The sequence below is a fragment of the Eriocheir sinensis genome, chromosome 34, assembly GCF_024679095.1.
Source record: "Eriocheir sinensis breed Jianghai 21 chromosome 34, ASM2467909v1, whole genome shotgun sequence".
Classification (NCBI taxonomy): domain Eukaryota; kingdom Metazoa; phylum Arthropoda; class Malacostraca; order Decapoda; family Varunidae; genus Eriocheir; species Eriocheir sinensis.
Genome location: NC_066542.1, coordinates 482,316 through 506,525, shown reverse-complemented (window position 1 = coordinate 506,525; position 24,210 = coordinate 482,316). Strand labels below are relative to the sequence as shown.

Below are 24,210 nucleotides of genomic sequence, written 5' to 3'. Positions count from 1 at the left end.
ATAAGGAAATCCATTATGCAAAGGTACCTCTTTTATCTATATACCTTATATGAATCAGGCATTTGTAATTATTTATGATGCTAGCAAAAGAAAGTTTTGTGTTATTTTGCATGTGTTGTACTTAGTTGACACTGACAGTGGAGACCAGTGCTTATATAACACTCAATAAAGAACACATGCATAAAATTATTTTAGCCACAAATTTGGTTTCAGGCCAAATCTGAATCATGTGCTGCATCAGACTCTAACCTCATCAGCTGCATGTTGTGATGAACTTTGGACAGAGTTTGCAGACTGGAATGTTTCCTCATGTACACTGTTACCAATCTGAAGTATGGCTCTTCCATGTTCAAATTTGTGCTTCTTTGCTGCTGCCCTTGTAGCAGTATTTTTTAAATATGTTGAAAGAGCAGTTGATGCCTCTTTAGTATCAACTGAAAGGGTTTTTATTGTTGTTAAGAGTACTGTATCCATAATTGAAGGCATCATTTTGCACATTGACAGCTTTTTTGTGCCTGACTTCCCAAAAGCGCTAACATATTGCCATACTGAATCATCAGCTAATCTTTGCATTATCGACCTAACTATATCCAGAGCAGCTACTTTAGCATTCTTCTTAGGCTTGGGAGCTAACTCAATGAGGATCTTAAGGAGGTCGTTCCTGTTCTTCTTAGAATTTTCACATCCTTCCGAGAACTGCTTCTCCCGTTCGAGTAGCTGTTGAAAAACATAATTCTTAGTTCATTATTGTTTATTTTATGTGTACATGAGGAACAGTTGTGCAATACAGATATATGAATAAGTCTGTTAATGTAAGCCTATTACATACTACTGCAGAGATGCTTGGTAAAATTGTACTTTTTAAATAAGATAAGTGACAAGAGAACAGGAGATTGAATTACCTTGGTTCAGTCCTACACAAGTATGGAAGAGCAGAAGGTGATATAAGAAAGGGAATGAAAGAGTGTTGCTGGGCGAGGGGTCACACACAGGCCGCAGAGATGACATGATCAAATGAAAAGAATAAGTTAACTGACTAGGAAGGTGCATTTGCACAAGACGTGGTAGCTAGGTGTTAAGAGGAAGAAAGCACATAAATGGGACGACAGGTTATTGCAGTATTTGAGGAAATTATACAGCAGAAGTGAAAGGGGATATGCGGAAGCAGATAAAAATTAAATGGGAACATATCCTAAGAGTGATCAGAAGTCTGCCACATCATAACCAAATAAGACACATACACACCACAAACTCAAAGTATCCCACCTCCAAGCACTAATATACCCATATCACAAAAAAATAATCACTTCAAAATTTTATGTTAACACTTAGAGCAATTGGCTTTAAGCTAATTGTTATGAACTAATAAAAAAATAGGCTACTGTGCTGTAGCACTTAATAATTTCATGTAAATGCACTTGAGGTGAGGATATTAAAGAATGCAGATGGTGGTAGTGGTATGGATGTAGGTATGGTATGGTACTGACTGTGCCAAGCAAGTGTTGCATTTAAATATTTTCTTTATACTGAACATCAAAGTCATGCAGTTTCAACATTTTTGTCAAATTTAGGCACTAAATTTGAATATAAATACTTTACAATTAGTTACAATAATTTGTAATCATCCAGTCAATAAAATTATGACCCTCACCATGCAGACATTCAAACAGAATTATACAAGGAAAAAATTCATTGATCTAAATACAAAGCATCATGCACGTCACCCAAGCAAGTTAATATTGTAAGAGGCATGTCTAACTACATATACAACTCAGTACATTGATGTAAATATTATACATATGTATGAAGGCTCAAAAGGAGTGAAAGGACAATGTGAACAAAGTAACACCCATCAAAAATATGTGATGAATTAATTGCCCAAGGCCAGTTTCAACCATGTGAGACATGAGACAGCCTCTGCTATGGCTGCATCAGCAGAAAGGCCTCAAACAAAACCACCCACTTCCTGCTACAACTTTCTGTAACAATTGGTGGCAATGAAAGCCTTTTCATGAAGCTGTGAGTGGGACTTACACATGGGACAACAGTGGGCTACCATTGTGCCATGCCTGTACAAAGCAATAAGTTATGCAAACCCAAAAACTGCAGAAGCGTGTATGCAGGTCTATCTTTTCAGCACTGAAAATGTCAAAGCAATCTGCCCAAAACTGAAATTACCTGAATGCTCAAAAGATAGGTGTGCTATATCGCTTCCTTAAACAAAACTATAATAATAATGCCTTATTAAGAACCACCACCACTATGTTTATCAAGCAGTATGATACAAAATCATGCTACTTCACCCAATAATCTGCTGTTATCAACATCAGATGTTCAGTCAAGTGGCACGGGACATGAAAAAGCAAATCATGTTCTCGTTCTCTGTAATTTCAGATGTAAATATGATATAAATTGTTAAGAATTGCTTCCTGTTGTAAACGAACAAAACATGTTTCATTCTATCATATAAAAGAATATCATAGCATTCCGAAGTTAAAGAAAAATAAAATTTATTATTTAATCCAATTTTGATTACACCACACTGATTACTTACTTCTTCCAGTGATGTAGCTTTAAAGCCAAAAGACTTCAGTTCATCAAAAGGGTTTTCAATAATCGACTCTGTACATTCAGATGAGTTCTCGAGCTTGCTCTTCAACTCTCTCACCTCCTGCTTCACATCTCGCACCTCCTGCAGCAAGACCCTGAGAAGATCGATCACACTCACATCCTGCAATAAAGGATATTTTGCCTGTATTTACAGAACATGGCACAGTTAATTAATCTCTATTACAAATGTAACACTTCTCCCATAAAACATCACCAAAAATACATAACAGCAAAAATGCAGTATCTGGAATTCAACATGGGAGAGGCAGTACCATACATACTGGCATGCCTACTTACAAGAGCCTTTGATGTATACATTAGTTTGTGACTCGTGAATTAATTACTTGCCAAAATATGTACAGTACTCTTAAATCTTTATGATGTTTGCAACTGTTGGAACTTTATACAGGTCTGGCTAACCCCTGGGAAAACAAAAAACATATTGAATACAAAATATACAAACTTATATCACCAATTCATATTCAAGAGTAAACTTGTAAGTTGTAAATTATTCCACAACTTCATACACACCTCCTCCATCTTGTGTTGTGTTTCAAAACTACTCGGAAGACTTTCAGCAATAAGGCTCAGTGTAGCATCCCCTGTAATGAATTCAGCAAATCAAAATGAGTCTTTCATGTGGTTACCATCTTACAGATTCAGGTAAAAGTGTTTTGGAATATATTTACAGTACTATTAAAATATTACATACATATACACATATCTGGCTGACTTCCCGAGACTTGGGGTAGCCATGACAAGGCGCTTTCACAACACACACACTCACATATGCGTATATAAACATGAAATACTATGCTTGCATGGGAATGAAATAATAATTTTAGGGTGAAACAAAGAACAAACAAAAAAAAAAACTCCCACTAGTTTTACTACAAATTTACTATACTAGGTAAAGGTCCAGTATAACTCCGGTGCCTTAATTTTGTTCCATTTTCTTTCAAACCTTAACAAAACTCTTTGGTATACATATAATACATTAGTACATCATAATACATATAATACATTAGTTTAAAGGAACCATGACTCAAGGTCATCTGGGGCCCCAGCCCTTTCAGCCTGAGCCCCAAATGACCTGGAATCACGGCTCGGGACTGTTTCAGGGTGTTTAGCCAATGTATTATATGTATACAAAGGGTTTTGTGAAGATTTGGGTGAAAATAGATCAAAATTAAGGCGCCGGAGTTATACTGGACCTTTACCATATACTGCATTGTGTTGGCTGATCTACTGCCAGTATACACACAGCAAATGGTATGTATTATTAAACAAATAAATTGTGTAATGGAAAAGTTGTATTGCATAGTCACTCCAAAACGTTATTTTTGCAGTGACTTTCACCTTTATCACTTGAACTCTTTCTTCAGTAACCAATTCCAGTTGAGTTGCAAATTTTAGCACTAGGGGACAGATCATAAGCAGCTCTATATATTCTTTTGAACTGCAGGTCAATATGCAGTAAATGGAAACAATAGGGCCGGGAGGGCATGAACTTTTTTAACCAACAACCAGGATTTTTCCACTATTTGACTATGACTATAATGTGCTTCTTAGAGCCTCGGAAGATTTTCAACCCTCAAGGGAGGAGGGCAGTCGCCCCCTTCAGCCCCCCTTGGCTACGCCCCTGGTGCCTCACTGGTCAGTTATATATATCCAAACCTAAATTAATGTACAGGAGTGAATTGAGTCAGTTGACCGTGAAATATCGGCACATGTGTATGACAATTCCCCACCCCCGGGCCCATACACCCGGCCACCTGTCACCCGTATACTCATTAACTCTTTAAAATTCGATAGCGCAGTTTCTGGCCTTATGCCACATATGTATGGGGTTCAAAATGTATAGAATAATGAGATCTAACCCATGGTTAGGATGAGAAATAGGACATATGTGTAACATTCGGGAATAATACCGAATTAACACCAGGCCCCCCGAGGTTATCCACAGGGGAAGAGAAATTACAATTCTACCACATATTGTTGTAGAATATATATATAAAGACACACACTTACCACAAAGTAGGGTGGACACCTTTACCGTAGCCGCCAGCAATACGGCTGTGCAGGTGTCCTGTCCAATGAACCTTCCAGCCTCCAGGAATGGCAGCTGTCCCGTATTCCTTCTGCAGCGTGCACGCTCGCCGACGACAACAAAGTGGCGTGGTTGGTGTTAACAAGCAATGGAAGACATTGGGAGCCAAAAATGTGCAAGAAACTGACTTCCCATTCCCAACCGATGATAAAGGACTTTAAAGGTCTCTGATTCCCGCCCAAACTAGCGTTGGCGCCGCCAGCGCCACCCCGCGGGATGGCGCTGGCGGCAGAATTCAATTGTCCCGCGCAGTTCAAATTTCGCCTCTCTCTCTCTCTCTCTCTCTCTCTCTCTCTCTCTCTCTCTCTCTCTCTCTCTCTCTCTCTCTCTCTCTCTCTCTCTCTCTCTCTCTCTCTCTCTCTCTCTCTCTCTCTCTCTCTCTCTCTCTCTCTCTCTCTCTCTCTCTCTCTCTCTCTCTCTCTCTCTCTCTCTCTCTCTCTCATTATATATATATATATATATATATATATATATATATATATATATATATATATATATATATATATATATATATATATATATATATGTATATATATATATATATATATATATATATATATATATATATATATATATATATATACATATATATATATATATATATATATATATATATACATACATACATACATACATACATATATGTGTGTGTGTGTGTGTGTGTGTGTGTGTGTGTGTGTGTTCTTACCTAATTGTTCTTACCTAATTGTATTTTCACAGGATTGAGTCAAGCTCGTTTTGTCCCGTCTTTTGACATCATTTCATCATACTTTTCTTTAAAACTATGAATACTTTTGACACACACTACTTCTTCTGGTAGGGCGTTCCATTTATCTATCGCTCTATCAGGGAAGCTGTATTTTTTTACATCTTTCTTTAGCCTTTTCTTGTATAGCTTTTGCTGTGTCCTCTTAAGGATGATGATGTGTGTGTGTGTGTGTGTGTGTGTGTGTGTGTGTGTGTGTGTGTGTGTGTGTGTGCATACAATATTAATGAGAGCTTTGTGTGCTCCCATTTTCTGACCAAAAAACTTATAACAATTTTGAGGAGGGATCAAAAAAGTCTGCAATCAAAAGGTGAAAAAGATGTTTGCGCATGATTAATTTGAACAACTTTTGAATCAATATTTCTGGCTGTGGGAGTATTGAAACCATTACGAGAAAACACTATCATTTGTGTTATATAGAGTTACAGCTTATCAATTAAAGTGTTGACCACATGATAAAAACGATTGTTAAACGTTTGTTAAACGTTTGTGATTCACCATCCTTAAAAGTAATTTTATAAACCTTATAGATAACAGTAATTTCAATATTTAAGCTAACAAACCCCATGCAGCAGATATAAGAGTATATTGCAGTAATATTTAGTCACATATTGAATCACAACTCTATGCATAAAACGTTCGTTAAACGTTTGTTTGACGTTCATGAATCACAAACCTTAAAAGTGCCTTGATAAACCTGAGATGAACAGTGTATGTGAAGCTCGCGAACGTTCGCTTCCGGGGGGGCTATGTCTTCGTCCTCATCTTTCCCTTTCTCTACCTCTCTTTCGACCCATATATTTCGTTGACTACCTACCTTCAGGAGACACAGGGCTGGAGGAGTTGGTGGTGGTAGGCTGTGGTCGTGTAGGGGAAAGGAGGGAATAGGTGGTTGAAGACGAGTAAGAGATGGAAAAGAGCCACAGCCTTTCTCTACCTCTCTCGGCCAGTATGTTTCATTACTACACACCTTCAGGAGACACAGGGCTGGAGGATATAGTGGTGGTAGGCTGTGGGCGTGGCGGCGTGTAGGGGAAGGGAGGGAATAGGTGGTTGAAGACAAGGAATAGACGGAAAAGAGCCACCTGTAGCCTTTCTCTACCTCCCTCGGCCAATAATTTTGTTGACTCTACACCTTCAGGAGTAAAGTGATGGATTGTGAGCGAAGTAGAAGTGAGGTTGTAGATTTTGTATGCCCATATAGAGTGGGAATTGAATGTGAAAAAGAATGCAAAATAATTTTGAATGGTGAAGAAATGGAAGTCAATGAGTTTAAGTACCTTGGATCAGTTAGGTGTAAGCATGGTGAAACGAAGGGAAAGATAGGAGAAAGGGCATTGCAAGGAAGAAGGGTGGTAGGGTCTTTGGGACGAATCATGGCTGGCAGAAGTATGGACCTGGAGGTAAAAAGGGATTTGAGAAATACAATAATAGTACCAACCCTCACATATGCAAGTGAAATGTGGGGTTGGAATGAGAGTCAGAGGTCTTGAGTGCAGGCAGTGGAAAATGAGTTATTTGAGGAGTGCTTGTGGTGTGAGTAGAATGGATGGAATGAGTAATGAAAGTGTGTATGAGCCTTTTGAAATGTGTCACGGGGGTGAAGGGAAGAAGTGTGGGGTGGTGGAAGAAGTGAAGCGACAGACTTTATTAAAGTGGTTTGGCCACATGAAGTGAATGGAGGAGAGTAAGATGACCAGAAGGGTGTATGTAAGTGAGATAGAGGGAGGGAATGCTAGAGGACGACCTCCAGTGCAATGAAGAGAGATTGTGCAGGAGTATATCAGGAAAAAGGGTGAAAGATCCTTGAGAAACTTTGAGCAGGCAAGGAGGGAGTGTCTGGATAGTGAAAGTAGGAAACTTCTGCCGTAGCCATCCCCTGGTGGGAGCTCCTAGGAGCAGACGTTGATGAAATGTTAATGATGAGAGAGAAACCATTTATTTAACAATATCTTAATACTCTGTTACGACTGTCAATGTATCTATCCCAGTGGGCAAAATTCGGATAAATCTGATCAAATTCACGTGAATATGACACGTGAATATCACAAGAAAAACTGATCTAAAATGCAAAATGGAATTCACGTGTTTTTGACACGTGAAATTCACGAGAAATTTTCATGTGAGTTTTACGTGTCGTGAACAGAGTGTTTCACGTGACCAAAACACTTGAATTACTCGTGTAATTTCCAAGGTAATTTCTGTATTAATACGATAATTTCCTAGCTTATCGGCAATGCATGTCCTGTATTATTTAAAGATATAAATTCCAAGGTAGGATGTGTATATCTGGATTTTTAAAATCTTGTATTGAATAGAAATATATACATCCACGTACTGAAGGATATTTGTATGTATTCCTTATAAGTACTACAACGCATAATATAGTATGGCACTATACTATGATGGTAGTACAAGGAATAAATACATGAATATCTTGAAGTGAATGTATATCTTTCTATACAAAGCACAGGATTTTAGGAATGCAAATACACACATCCTACAATGACATTTACATCTTTAAACAATATAGGGTATGCATTGCTGATAAACAAGAAAATAAGCAATACAGAAAATTAACATAAAGCACTACAGCATTGCAGTATGTATTGCAATGAGACATAATATAATACTATGTAAATTTAATATCCATCAGGAGAAAGAAAAGCCACAATACAATACTGTACATCATCATTTTCACAATTTGCTGTTATTCATGGCAGGCCTGCAGTCAAGTCACAGCAATAGTGGGTGAAAGGAGGCAGGAGGCAGTAAAGTTACCATGACTCCGACTCCAGCTGAGTTCTTGGTAGCATTATAAAGCCAGTTTCATTATCAACAACCATTTTGTGGCAGTTATTTCAAAATAAAGGAGTCAGATTTCAGATTTTAGTTTTACCTCCTCAGCCCTAACTCAAGGACTGTTCTACACAGTATGCCTTGATATTACAGGTGTGGCTCTTAATTACTAATACAAATTTCTGTTCATGCTTTGAGAATACACATATCTTGTTGCTACATTTTTTTGCACACCGTACCTGGAATAGAAATGTGGGTATCAACAGTTTTCCTGAGTCTAACCAAATTGTTGGACAGATCATAGAACAGTTTTCACAGTAAGGACAGGTTTCAAATAGTGTAGTTCTACAAGAATTTATAGGCCAAAACCCTAAAAAATGTCTGAAGTTACCTGATTTTATGGTATCCCCTGACCCAGCATCACTATTTGCCCACTACCCTACATGATTTAGTTTCCACTTACTTCATTTTTGGGGCATTACACAATTGTGTTGCAATCATGTGTATTTCTGTTAAACTCACATCTCTGAATTTCTTCATAACAGTCTGTGATGACACTTCACAATCTTGTATTTTTAAAAGCTACTTTGCCCCATTGTCCATACATGTTGTACTTACACATCAACTTCTTCAACATAATGCTGCACAATACCTTTGATATCATATCCTTCACTGAAATTCCACCTATGTGGACAAATTTTTCTGTCATTTCTTTGCAAAAAGAGGGTGTTCACAATTCATTTTCAAATGCCTCTGCATCCTCCATAGAGTCCAGCTGTTGAATTGATATATCATTGTCACTTGGTGTAGAGCCAGTAAGAGTATGCAAAGAGGTCCTCATATCCAGCAACAAATGAATGACTCGCCTCTGGAATTCTGGAAAAAATAGTGAGGAAAAGAAGTTTTAACATACACCTAGCATTTTAGAACAGGCAATATTTCAATCCTCCTCAGATATTGTTATCCAAATGTGGTGAATCTGAGTGAGTGAACCATAGTAATTATGGTGTGGAAATTATTTAGAGCTACACTCTTACTTATTGAATCTTCCTACTTACACATACCCACACAAATCAACAATCCACTCCACCAAATATTTATATGAAGTAGTACCTATATTATACAGATTAATGCTAATAATTTATTAACTTAATATCATAACTCCTTTACAAATCACAACACAAATCCAATAATAATCTATTGATAATGATTTTTGCAGTAATTACATGGAAGCTGAACAATAATATTTAGACTTTCAGTATTGTAATACTTTCCAAAGCCCTGGCATGTTACATTGTTGCTACATCTCCATTAATTTTTATACTTTTGGACAGACTAAAAAAAAGTATTTACAGGATACATTGTGAAAATCATAGCATTGTAAATTACAATCAGGCATGATGCTGTAAGTACATGGTATAGGACACTTGTGTAATCTTTGGAACCTGCAGGTGATGATGAGTGGTGCCACTAAGTGAAAGACAGCAGGACTTTGGTACACTCACTGTAATGTCAGGTTACCGAAAATTGTTATCACAATGAATGCAACCTGAAAGGACCTAAAACTGTTAGGACAACATAACTCAGTACATTTACAATATATTCATACAAGAAGAATTGGAACACCTAACTAAAAGCATTACACAGTTCATTGTTTAAAACACTTGAGCACTACTCAGTGCACAAAAACTTTTCAACTTACTTGCCCAATCCATAGGAAATCCACTTTGACGGTTTTCTCCTTGGTTCAAGGGTTGAACATCATCAAGGTCTTCACTAGACAGATTCTGAATCCAATCACTCCCTTGTCGGTCACTGCTGTCATGTCTGCTGCGTTGGTCACTGTTGTCATGTCTGTTGTGTCGGTCACGACTGTCATGCCTGCTGCGTCGGTCACTGCTGTCATGTCGGTCACGACTGTCATGTCTGTTGTGTCGGTCATGACTGTCATGCCTGCTGCGTCGGTCACTGCTGTCATGTCTGTTGTGTCGGTCATGACTGTCATGTCTGTTGTGTCGGTCACTGCTGTCAAGTCTGCTGCATCGGCCACGACTGTCATGTCTTTTGTGTTGGTCACTGCTGTCACGTCTGCTGTGTTGGTCACTGCTGTCATGTCTGCTGTGTCGGTCACTGCTGTCATGTCTGCTGTGTAATCGCTGCTGTCATGTCTGTTGTGTCAATCGCTGCTGTCATGTCTGCTTTGTTGGTCACTGCTGTCATGTCTCGTCTGTCGGTCAGATCTGTTCCTTAGGCTGTGGTTGTCATGAAGGTCCAAACTGCCGTGTAGGGTATCAGGCTGACTGCCTTCATCTTGCTGTTGGTAACTACTCTTCTTTTGCCGGTTACTTTCACATCTGTGAAATATATGTAATAGGAAATATTAGTAATTATCCTGGTCGGACATTAAACTGCTTCCGGTGATGGGGCCACAGTTCAGGAGATTTGTGGTTTTGGAGAGAGTGGAGTCACTCCTTTTACGGGGGAAACAGCCTCAATATATAGATAGATAGATTCACAGCTACATTTTGTCATACTATATTCATCTCAGATTGAGATCACATCATAGATAACCTCATCCTATATAAGAAATACAGTAATATGACCCTTTACTGCACATGGACTGCATTCGTTTCTCTACATCAGGTCATGATCACATAAAGCAATTAGTTGTAGAATACAGCTACATCTTACCTGTCAGAATTATGTCTTTTCAGATTTTTTTCTTGCTGCACTTGGCAAGCCTTTGTGTTGATGGTTGTATGGGACAACCTTTTGTGGTGGGGGGAGCAACTGTTTCTTGTAAACATGGCCCTGAGGCAAAGTCTGTGAAAAAATAATAGCTGTTAACAAAACAAAATTTACTATGGTAATATCAAATAATTCAAATATGCTTATCTACAACAAACCTATAATAAAGCAAAATTTGGCAGGAAGAGCAAAGCAATGTGTGCTGAGATGGTTTGGTCATGTTGAAAGAATGGAGGATGACAGGTTGGTGAAGAAGATAGTACGTTCAAACGGGAGGGGTAGGAATCTGAGAGGGCGGCCGCGAAAAGGATGGATTGATAGTGTGAATGAGGCAGTTAAGGGAAGGGGACTGACACTAGAGCATAGCAGTAGAGTGATTGTGCGTGACAGGAGCACAGGAGGCAGCTAAAGGGCACACAAAAAAGAAAACAATAATAAAAAAAAGCCCGCTACTCGCTGCTCCTAAAAAAGAAACAAAAGAGGTGTCCAAAAGCAAGGTCAAACTCGGGAGGAGAGATGTCCTGATACCCTCCTCTTGAAAGAGTTCAAGTTGTAGGCAGGAGGAAATACAGATGAAGGAAGACTTCCAGAGTTTACCAGCGTGAGGGATGAAAGAGTGAAGATGGTGGTTAACTCTTGCATAAGGGGTTTGGACAGTATAGGGATGAGCATGAGTAGAAGATAGTGTATGTATGTAGGTACATATTTTTGTCTAGAAAAACCTTATACATGCTTGCAAATGTCAGTAACTGAATACAGACTTACGTGAACAGTCCAAATCCTGACTACTAATAAAGTCCTTTGGCAGAGCTTTCTTCATACGTTTCTTCCTACCACGCAAGGTCAAACCATCTTCCCCATCCAGGTCACTGCTGCTTCTGTCACTGTCTACTGCTGATGTCAGCTGGTGCTGCTCACATTCCTCGTAACTGTCTGAAACCCATTTAAATGCTTGTCTATTTCAGGTTTTCACTGCAAACATGACTCAATAACTTTTTAAACTTCCAAACCCTTAAAAGTGTTACTCCTCAGGTGTATTAACCCTATTGCGAAAAATGACAGATCATATAATTTACGGAGGGAAGAAATTAAGACAACTGAAAGTGATTACAATAATCCCTCCTGTATTTGGATTAATGGGGCCAGAGACTTGTTGGATTGGATATGCAGAGTTTCCAGATAAGGGAGGATCTCTTCGATCTGCCTTAACCTCTTCGTTACTGATGGCGTACTGTAGTACTTCATATAAAATTTTGGCTAAGGAACCGATGAAGTACAGTTACCAATGCTTTACAGTTGTGGTCAATACAATATGTATTACTTACCAGAAGCTATTTTTACTTTTATCAATGGAAATTTTCTCCATGATTTGGGGTCTGGGTCTTCTCGACTAGTTAAGGCATTGTGAGCATCAACTTTTGATGGCCAATATAAAATCTGGCTGCCTTCAACTATCCAGGTAGATGGTACCACACACTCCTCTTCTTTTCTGCCCTCCAGCCACACCGATCTTTTCCACATCCTGGAAATATTCATTTCATGCTTATTGCAATAGAATATGTTCAGTCTCCCATATAATTGACCTCCGGCAAGAACCTATAGTACCTTATGTTTTACCCATTGTTTCTTAGAGAACTTTAGCGTCATCAAGACAAAAATCAGACATGGAGACTATGAAAAAAGGTATTATTAATGGCAGTTTATAACAATACATTACCAGTGGATTTAAACATTCTGATCATTTAAATCTCATTATCAGTTGCATTTACCAGTCGGAAATAGCTTCTTGGGATCCCCCAGTTAGGTTAAGTTAGGTCAGGTTAGGGTAATTATCCCACTGAGGTCCATCCTGTCTTTTTCACTAAAGAATTTCAGAATGCAATGGTTATTAGGGTTTTACATGTGATTCCAATGTTGATTTTTGTTGGAAATCATTAGTTTTATTACTATTACCTCCGGAGGTGAGGGAGTGGAAACCAATGATTCTTGGCAGAAATTAATGTTGCAATCACATGAAAAACATTAATAACCATTGCATTGCATTTGGGGAGGCGGTAGCTGAGCGGATAGCGAGACGGCCCCGCGTTCAGGAGGACGCGAGTTCAATCCCCGACCGTTGCCACCAAGCTGGGATTTTTCAGCCGCCGCCGAGTGGCTTAAAACTACCTACATGCTGTCCAGAAGACCACCTATCAACCCGGACTCTAGATTCTAGGGTTAAAGATGAGCTCCGGGAGGGTAGCATGAGCCAATGCAAGATGGCGCCACTATAAACACTCGCCTGCGCGAGAACGGGCTGGGCCGACCATCAGGCCCCACCGGGAAGCCTTGGACCGACCATCAGGAATTCAGGATCCACCGGGAAGAAGCCTACCGGCGCAATAGGCCAAGACGTAAAAAAAAAAAAAATCCTGAATTTCTTGAATGAGAAACTAATAAACAAACACCAAACACAACCTAACCTAACTTAACCTAACTGAACCTAGACTAACGTAACGTAACCTAACTTAACGTTTTGTATCCTAACCTGGCTCACCTCAATCGTCTGAATCATAGTCCTCATCACTGGAGATACGAGGCGGAGCTAGGACATTTGGCACACAAGGAAGCCGTATAGCGGAACTGAATTTGAAAATGAAGCGGGATGGAATGAAGATGCTAGACACGATGTCACTGGCTGATAGAAATAAAAAAAAGGGGCGGTGATTGGTTGAAGGAATCTAGGAATTTCTTGCAAGAGTTCGCGCAGGTCCAGTGTCATGTGAGGAAGGGACGCAGCAGCCAAGAGACTCCTAGACAGCCATAATGGCGCGTCTTTTCACACACATAACTATAAATATTTTTAAAAATTGTATCTCGCTTATTACTAGTTTACGACGGATGATTACTTAGAAGAAATTGTTCTACTCAATGAGAGGATTATAAAGATGATAAGAAAATCAATACGCAACAGGGTGGACCTCAGTGGGATAAATACCCAGGTTAGTTTAGGTTACATTATGTTTCGTCTCGTTTTTAAGACATTCAGGCAACTTGCACAGCTAGACTAAAGCACAGCAGTTGATTTGGGATACATCCAAGAAATTATTTCCAACTGGCCAATTTGGGGTCAGGTTAGGTTAGGTTATCCTGAGGGGGTACAAGGGGGGCGCCCATGATAGCATTCACAAATAAAAAGTTAAATATAAAAAAAATCGCTGGCGGCGTTGCTATACATTTGCGATACATATATGCAGTTCAAAATGTTCAGCATAAGGAGTCTTACCCTTTGAGGTAGGTCTCCAATGTAGAAGTGAATAAGTAGTTAAACTGGAACTGTACCCTGCTATATATAGGTACTACACGTACAGTAGTAGGTACATGATGTAATTAGTCTTGTGCATTGTCATACTGTAAAATAAAACCCAGCTGTTTCCCTTACATCACTGCATTCAAGGCGAGTCAAATGTAGGTACACCCACAATCCCACAACCCACATTCTTACCTTGTTTGCGGTGATTTCACTGTCCTTTGGTCCACGAGCAGGGTCTTCAGTATCTCTTAATGCACAACAGAGGGAGAGGAAAACCCGGTAACGAGACAAAACAGGGAGAAATCTGTTGTTGGCCGCTCAACACGAAGTCCCGAGTGAGGCAGTTTAGGCGGGAAAATGTTGGATTTGTTTTGTTCAGTTCAGTGTTGTCAAGAGCGCTGATTTTCAGCGCATGATGCTAAAGCCATAATTGCGGTCAATTAAGAACAAATGAAAGGCTATTTATGCGATTTACAATTTAAAAATTCATTATTTAGCAGAATTATAATATTTATATAAGTACATGATGAGCCACAACCTTTCTGGTAATAGGGTCAATATAGCATAATGTGCTATAATATCTAGCATTCTGATTGGCAACGCGTAAGTTCCCGCCCGCTCACACACACAAAAGAGAGAGAGAGAGAGTTTTAAATGTAAGTACGTTTGGATAAGATCGTAGAGTAAGTGACATATATATACATATATATAAATATATATATATATATATATATATATATATATATATATATATATATATATATATATATATATATATATTATAACTATTAATAACTTGAGAATTACCCCGAGATATGTAGAATAAGACGTAGGATACATATTTGATGTATGTACATAAAATGCAAACTCGTGTTTTACACACATAGTTTCCACCTGAATTATTGCAACAGTTATACACTTGAATTTCTCTGCTAGTAATACCCGGGAAAACCACGTGAATTGGGACCCAGTTATACACGAGAATGTTAGATCAAGTTATACACGTGTTTATCTCGTGAATATCTAGTGAAAACACGCGTACACGAGTAATCCACAAGATTTCCACTAGACGTTCACGTGAAATTCACATGTTGTGCCCACTGGGATATGATTTTTATGTGAATATTTCTCCCTCTCCTTATACTGTATCTTATTTATTTCCTCTGTGTTATGTCTACTTTGATGATGTTTATAAGATATTAATGTTGGAAAAACTTTATATATCACAGAAAAATATGCGGGTTCTTCGGAGCAGCAAGCCATGCTCCTACAATTCCTCAAACTCCTGCAAATCAAGTGTCAACAAACAGCGTCCGTTGAAAATGCCGCTTCCCGACCTGGTGAGTTACCGCTTATCAAGTTTATTTTGCTACTGTTATCACATAAAATGTATCTTCTACAGTAACTTCATACAAGTAGGAATCATTGTATTAAGGAGTAAGTTTAGTATTTGTGGCTTGGAGAGACGGGTGGTGCGTCTGCAGCGCTCTCCGTCACCCGCTATCCCACCAAGCGTACATAGCCTATCAGCACCTCTATGCCACAAATACAAAACTTACTCATTAATACAATGATTCCTACCTGTATGAAGTTACTGTTGAAGATACTTTTTATGTGATTATATTTAGTATGCCTATGTGAATGAGCTATGTAGGAAATAATCACGTAAAGTGTGCATTACTTTATAGGTAGCCTACTACCATTGCCTTCAATGCTGCTGCCATATTGCCTTGAAGGGCCCGTTCTCCTTTGAAAACTGGTATTATTATTATTGTACTTTGATTCTTAGGTGATGTCATTGATTGTTAAATTATCGTGCCGTCATTCAATTAAATGACAAATATTTTTTAATCATGAAACTAGCTAGATTATCTCAATCATATATATTTGGTACATGTCTCTGAAACAGTACATGATGTCATGAACAGCCAATCGGGTGAAAGGAGGGTGGAGCTTAGCCAGTATGGGGGAGGGGCTTCTCGGTGCAAATTGGCCAAGTTAATTTGGACAGACTATAGACACTCTCTCTAAACATTAAATAATAGTAACATTTTTTATAAAAAACTAATGCATATACTTTCTGCTGAAATAATCTCTTCCTTTCATAAATAAATACTAGCAACTTTGTAAACATGAAAATTAATAAGTGACATTTTAATCAGACCTGATAAGTAAGAATATAAAAGAAAATAAATTACACACACACACACACACACACACACACACACACACACACACACACACACACATCTGTCGATGCTACTTAGATGTATTATCTAGGTAGCATCGACAGATGGTCCATTGCACTGGTCCACTGGTCCATTGCAGCTGCCTGCTTGCAGCAGTTGAGTTGAGCCCCACAGTAGAGTCTGGCAAGATGCCCTGCCAATCAGCTTAGGGACTGCTGATACTGAAATTAAAGTTATAAAAACAAAGTTAATGTAATGTATAATAGAATAAATTTGTCACATACACAAAGTTACAGTAATATATGGAAGATTATGACTCCTTCCAAATCAGATTACAAAAAATAAGATTTTGTAACCATTACAACTATTGTTGATAATAGAATTTATCAGTTATATAAATATGTTTAAGTTATGTATATAAGCTAAATTACGAATTCTTCCGAGACAGACTCCACAAAATATGATTCTGTACCCATTGCAATAACCGAATACAAGATTCTGAGGAGAAGATGAGCCATTTAGATTGGACTTGAGAATCACCAGGGAGCCAGATATTATAGAGGAGATGAACTATAAGAGCCCTATAGGGAAGAGCGATCACGTACTTATCGAGTACATATTACGAGAAGGAGGTAAAATAATCAGGAATGAGGACTACAGGAAAGAATGGTTTAACTTTAATAAGGCAAATTTTGAACAACTTGGGAAACATTTTGAGGAAGCACAATGGGATCCTTTTTTTGAGGCTGAGAATGTGGAGGATAAAAGGGCTATCTTTGTACAGATTTACAACGAAGGAGTGGAAAAGTGGGCACCAAGGATGAAAGAAGGCCAGAAATCAAGAGAAGAGTGGTATGATAGAAAGTGTGTAGATGCCAAGCAGGATAAGGAGAAGGCATGGAACAAATGGAGAAAAAATAGGAGGATGGATTTTTGGAATGAGTACAAAAGGAAGAGGCATGCTAATGTCAAAGTAAGAAGAGAAGAAAAAATAAATTTTGAGAAAAATATTGTAGATAAGTGCAAAGACCAGCCAAAGCTGTTTTATAAGTTCTTAAATGGAAAGTTGAAAAATAGAGATGAGATTCAGAAAGTTAAAGTTAATGGTGAAACTTTTGATAGTATCAGTGAAATAGCAGAAGTGATGAATAATTGTTTCCAAACAGTTTTCGCAAGGGAGAGTGAGTGAAGGTGTAAATGCAGTGCCGGGAATAGAGTGCATGGGTCTGGAGAGAATACAAACATCAGCAGATGAAGTTAGAAAATTATTGGAAGAATTGGATATTAACAAATAGCCAATTCTGATTCAGAGGAGGACGGTCTTGTGTAACTAATCTGATCAGCTTCTATTCAAGAGTAATTGATATAATACAGGAAAGGGACGGTTGGGCAGAATGTGTGTATCTGGACTTAAAGAAGGCATTTGATAAAGTACCACACAAGTGATTAATATGGAAATGTAATCATTTTGGAGGTCTGGGTGGCTCAATATTGGATTGGATTATGGACTTTTTGATGAAGAGAGAAATGAGAACAGTAATCAGGAACAATAAATCAAGCTGGATGGATGTGACTAGTGGAGTCCCCGAAGGATCAGTGCTGGCTGTGATTATGTTTGTAATATATATTAATGACATGACAAGGGGTGACAAGCTATATGAATATATTTGCTGATGATGCTAAAATAATGAAGAGGATGGCTAATGAAGAAGACTGTGTAGCCCTGAGCCAAGATCTCGATAGAATAAGCGAATGGTCACGCAAATGGGAAATGACATTCAATACAGAGAAGTGTAGCGTGATGGAGTTTGGTAAGAGCAGTAGACGAATATTGGGGAACTACTCTCTGAGTAATGAAAGAATCATGAAAAAACCTGAAGAAAAAGATCTGGGAGTGATCATAACAGATAAGTTATCCTGTGGAAAACATATAGACTGGATAACTGGGGAAACATACAATCTTCTTTGCAACATAAAAGCAGCATTTACTTATTTAGATGAAGAAATGGTGAAGCAACTAATAACATCGATGATACGTCCAAGACTGGAATATGCAGCATTAGTGTGGTCACCTAGATTGAAGAAAGAAATTAGAAAGTTGGAAAGAATACAAAGAGCAGCGACTAAATTACCGGAAACTCTGAGAGAACATACTTATAAAGAAAGACTGGAGAAATTGGGACTAACAACACTGGAAGAGAGAGAGAGAGGGGACCTATAGCATTGTACAGGATACAAGAGGGATTGGAGAAATTGGACAGGGAAGACCTAGTGGTACATGACAGAAGTGTGACAAGAGGCAGTGGTAAGAAATTGAAGAAGAGTGACTGAGAAGAGACATCAAGAAATACAGTTTTCCATACAGAAGCGTAACAACATGGAACGGACTTGACAAGGAGACTGTGTGCAAAAACAATTCATGAATTTAAAGCCAAACTGGATAATAAGCGTTATGGAGACTGGACAGCACGAGCCTAGTACGGCTCTTTTCCTTTATTTCACAACTAGGTAAATACACACACACACACACACACACACACACACACACACACACACTACTCACTTAGCCCACTTAACCTCCAGGTGAGTAGGGGTGGAGCCAAATTAATGATAGTCTGTTCACTTAAGTCCGACCCAAGCTGACAATATAAACCTAGGCGTGTTTGCAAGCTGAGTGCTGATTGGCTACTGCTATGGCTTCCAAGTTTTCTTTAACCTCTGCTTGTGTTTATCTCACGCAGCACTTTCTGCTAATCTGCACTGTGCTTACGAACCCGCTTAGGTCTATGTTGTCAGCTTGGGTTAGACTTAAGTGAACAGACTTTTTTTTATAACCAATAACATTCCCAGTAAACATGACTCCACCCAATTTGTAAATCTGACTCCCCTCCATGTGCACAGGGACATGTGCCACACATATCAAAGGGATTTTCACAGCCAGGCCCAACAGCAATGCTGGTTTACATCAGCTGTTGCATTATGGTTTCCAACTCAACCCACCCCTGATTGGACCAGGAGCAGGGACAACTCACCAAGAGGCTGCTGAACTGTGTCAGAAATAAAAAACTAAATTCATTATTACATAACTATAAGTAACCATGAAGCGGACATGGAACAGTCACCCTTTTGGGGCTGGTTTACACAGACACGCAGACATGCATGGACTGCCAGCAGGACATGGAAACTTCGTTGGTATAATTTTCCTTTATTCCTATGATGTGGCTTTGGACAAAGAGTCCTCCATTTTGTGCGCCATACATGCCCCAGTCGTGCCGTGAAACTATGGGAAAAGTGATGACATAATCAATTTACACATCCCAAACTTTCTGGCTCCTTGCACTGAAGCCTAAGTCATATATTGTTGCATTCATAGCTTAAACTATTCTAAACACTCTTATACACAGTATGTGAACATTACATAGCTTAACATTGTGTTATAACATAGAAATATTAGCAAAATATACTGACCTCCAGTGCCACGGATTGAATCACCGCTCCATATTGCTGAGTCTACAATTCATATCCACTTATAAGCGACAGACTCGCTGCCAACGTAACCCAAACAAACGAACATCGGCAGCTGCGTGTAAGCGTTCTTAACGGCACCTATATTACCTTCTAATAGTACCACACAAGTTTGTCCTTTTAGCACCATATAAATTCTATAGCACCATATAGATTCCTTACACATTAATATTTTACGTAATAACAATGAGGTATAATGAGGTATATTGATACCACAGTTACAAACCAAATACTTGCCCCTCCCTCCTCTGTCAGTGTCACTACCATAGCAGTCATCAGAGTCACTGTCACTTTGATTCACCTGCGCTCTACTTCCACCTGGAGCAGAGGAACTACTTGACGCGTCACGAAACATGACATGTATTCCGAACAAAAGTGGAAAATGATCTGTTGTCTTCGGTAGGCTGCGCGCTGGAGACCAATGAAAGTGTGTACGGATGCCAGATGCCTCCACCATTCTTCTGAGTCAAGAACTGGAGGTATATTTGAAACGAAGGGAGCGTAGTGTGATGATTATATATATGATCCCTGTACGGGTGGGGCGTGTGGTAGCGCACTTATATATATATATATATATATATATATATATATATATATATATATATATATATATATATATATATATATATATATATATATATATATATATATATATATATAATCTAAGGGTTAAATATCAATAATAATTATAATAACAATACTGATAATTATATATCTACATACTTGACATAATTCCCCTTACGGGAGTAGCCCAAGACAAGGAACTCACACACACGCATGCACACCTGTGAGGCATTGCAGAGGGACCTGGATAACATATGGGAGTGAAGTGGTACATGGCAGATGGAGTTCAACCTTGGGAAATGTTAAAAAATAGAGTTTGGGAGGAGTGGTAGAAGATGTGAATATGATTATAAGATGGGAAGTGAGATAATATGCAGAGGAGTGGAAGAAAAAGATTTGGGAGTGACTGTCTCAGAGAACATGTCACCGGACAAACACATCAACAGCAGTGGCGTACCGAGGGGGGGGCCATGGGGCCATGTCCCCCCCCTTTTGCAAAGAAAAATAATAATGAATAAATAAATGTTACAGGAAAATAATAAGAATATTTATATTAGTATTACAATTACGAATGTGTGTGTGTGTGTGTGTGTGTGTGTGTGTGTGTGTGTGTGTGTGTGTGTGTGGAGTTGAGAGCTCAGTGGCATCGACTGACCGAGCTATTTCCCCTTTGGTTTTGTTTTGAGTTAATGGTAGGATACAAGGTGTGTTCTGAGTGATAAAAAAGTAAGATGTTAAATGATGGGTTCATAAAATTGTGTGAAGAGTGCGATGTCAAGCTGTCAACTGTAAACGGCGGAGGGGTGTTTGACTGTTTGTAGCGGGAGCGAGGAGACTGGAAGAAGAGGAATACGAGACTGGGATGGCTCTGGCAGAGAGAGAGAGCACGAAAGTCGTAAGTGTGCCTTCTCTCCTTCTTGCCTCTCATATTTGTAATGCCCCGACGAGCTTCTTTTCTAAATCCTTCCTATTTCTCAACACGGCCTCTGCGTGTATCGAAATAACATGAGAAATTAATCAAGAGTGAGGGTATTCCCCGGCTGCCTGGGATTGAACCCGCGACCAGCGTGACGGGAGAGCCACTCCTTACCGAGTCGGCCAAAGAGGTGCCCCACTGGCTAAGTGGGTTATGGGAGGCTCGTTCATCAGGCCGTCGCCGCACTGCATATTTACTTGATTTTAGGTGTAAGGTGCAGTCAAAGTGATTGGAGGACTATATAATTATACTGTAGAGGCAGCAAGTGAACTTGTCTGGTGACAGTGGTGAGTATGTAATGTGCTTCTGTATTATGACGGGGAGAGTGGCAGGTGACGCGAGACGCGTATGGGACCTGTAAGGTCGACCTTTGCCGCTATATTACCACCTTTAATGACCGTTTTGTGCTTGACAGTGGATAGTGTAGAGTGGCTGAGTGACTTGTATGTTCAGCACTTGAACAATGAAGCTGCTGAGTTGAATAAGAGCAGGTGATCTATTTTGAGAAACATTCATTGACGATGTAGGCTCACGTGACCGTTGCCTATTCATGTTATCCGTATAATATTTTCTGACCACAAACTCCAAATTTCTTAAAATTATGATTGATAGACTTCATTTTCTGTTTATGTAGTACTTTTTTCTGTAGCGTGTGTCATTTCTTGAATTCACGCAGGCTTGGGATTTGTGCCTTTCCTTTCTTTACATATTTCCTCCTTGGTCACAAAACGCTTCACGTACGTACTCTATCTGGTGTAAGAAAGTCACCACTGACTCGGCTGATGCCCCGGATAATTACGTTAATCAGTTAGGTAAATAATGAAATAATGATTAAGAATAATTAGCCTACTGCAAAACACGTTAGGTGAAGAAGCAGCAACCAAGCCTAATCTAAAGCAATAAGTGACCCAGGTTTTCTCATTTGGAAGTGCTCACCTCAGTTCTAAGTGTCACTAAACCCTTGCCAGAAAACTGCAGGGGACACAACAAGAGCTGATGGGTGCTCTTGGAAGTGTAGCTACACAGAGCTGCATAGATGCATTTCAGTCCTATCGTGATGGAAATAAGTTCAACCAACTTTTTACCCAACCTGAGGAAAGGTACGGAGATATCATCCAGAAGCCTTGAACAATCAGAGGTCATCAGAAACATAATTAAGGCTAACCCTCCAACAGCAACTCCATAGGAGTACTATTGAAGAGCTATTTTTCTCCCATTTTCGGACACAGCTATAGCACAACTCAGGGAAAGGTTTGCATCTAAACACATTAGGAGTTTTTTGTTGGTAAATCTTGTTCCCTCTCTTTCAGTCGATACTGATTTTAGTGTACTGAAGGAGGCAGTTGAATTTTATTGAAAATTTCTTGATGGAGATGCAGATCTCGTTGAAGATGAATATCTACGGGGGCAGAGTTATTGGAAGCGTCGTTAATCTCATGAGAGGTCAAAGCAAGTTGTGAAGACATTGCCATGTGCCCCCAAAACTGGGCACATATACAAAATTTTCCACCTTATTGCAATTTTTTCAGCCCTACCTGTTAGCACTTCCACCAATGAGCGATTATTAAGTGCCCTTAAATTGCTTAAAACATACCTTAGGAACCCAATGAGTGAAAGTTGTTTAGATGGACTGGCCTTACTTTGTCTATTGTGACACAAATCTTGATCATGAAGTCCTTGATGAATTTGCACGTAAGAACAGACGCATGAATTTGAGGTAAACCAGTTTCAATGTATTGTTGTTAACAGTAACTAATCTAATTCATCTAGTTAATTTTTATTTTATATTCAGAAAATACCTGACCCAATTTCCATGTATCTTGTAAAAACATGTATTACAGCAGCAGCCTGTATAAACGAAGATTATACATGTTATATGAATATAAAAAAAATTCCTTGCTGGTATATTACTTTTTTTATCAGAACATGTAGTTCTAAAGTAAGTAGTGTTGTTTCGAGGGTAAATTTTTGCAGTCCAAATTACAGAAATGAACAAGATTTTAAGAGTAATGTTCGCTCAAGTAACATAAAATTAGTACTTTTAAGATTATTTAAATCTCCCAGATTTATGTTGTACTTAAATGCTACCAGCAAACTTCTAAAATGTACAATGTATGTATATGTATGTATCAATGCATGTATGTATAAAAAATAATAAATTTACCCTAGCGATCTAACCCGCATCCTCATGCTGTATGGGATCCCTGCGCTTGCAATAATACTGGACGCAGAAAAATTCTCTCTCTCTCTCTCTCTTTATATATATATATATATATATATATATATATATATATATATATATATATATATATATATATATATATATATATATCGGCCCTCCCCTTTTCAATTTTCTGGGTACGCCACTGATCAACAGGATAACGGGACAAACTATGAATTTGCTGAGGAACATAGGACGGCATTTGCATATTTGGACGAGGAGATGATGAAGATAATAATAGTTACAATGATAAGGCCAAGGTTGGGGTATGCAGCAGCAGTCTGGTCTCCTCACGAAAAGAACATAAGAAAGCTGGAAAGAGTGCAGAGAGTGGCAACTAAGATGGTACCGGAACTTAGAGATCGGACTTATGAGGAGAGACTTAATAGCATGGGGCTCACAACACTGGA

The 24,210-nt window shown here is 38.8% G+C and overlaps 1 protein-coding gene and 3 long non-coding RNA genes across 4 annotated transcripts in view; 2 read left to right on the top strand and 2 right to left on the bottom strand.

The window, feature by feature from the left end:
* Window positions 1-24,210, top strand: part of LOC127007171 (serine/arginine repetitive matrix protein 1-like) — a 108,744-nt gene that overhangs the window by 32,560 nt on the left and 51,974 nt on the right. The gene's annotated exons all lie outside the window — the stretch shown is intronic.
* Window positions 67-4,901, bottom strand: LOC127006875 (uncharacterized). Its single transcript, XR_007759796.1, has 5 exons — window positions 4,642-4,901; window positions 3,142-3,212; window positions 2,555-2,731; window positions 2,304-2,382; window positions 67-717 (listed from the first exon to the last, which is right to left on the bottom strand). It is a non-coding gene; the product is annotated as an uncharacterized LOC127006875 (long non-coding RNA).
* On the bottom strand, window positions 8,862-14,923 carry LOC127006877 (uncharacterized). Its single transcript, XR_007759798.1, has 6 exons — window positions 14,518-14,923; window positions 12,359-12,555; window positions 11,799-11,966; window positions 10,977-11,108; window positions 9,988-10,639; window positions 8,862-9,161 (listed from the first exon to the last, which is right to left on the bottom strand). It is a non-coding gene; the product is annotated as an uncharacterized LOC127006877 (long non-coding RNA).
* The window catches only part of LOC127006878 (uncharacterized), a 48,622-nt gene continuing 39,567 nt past the window's right edge, over window positions 15,156-24,210 (top strand). The window contains exon 1 of the long non-coding RNA XR_007759799.1: window positions 15,156-15,665. This is a non-coding gene — a long non-coding RNA (uncharacterized LOC127006878). The remainder of the gene's footprint in view (window positions 15,666-24,210) is intronic.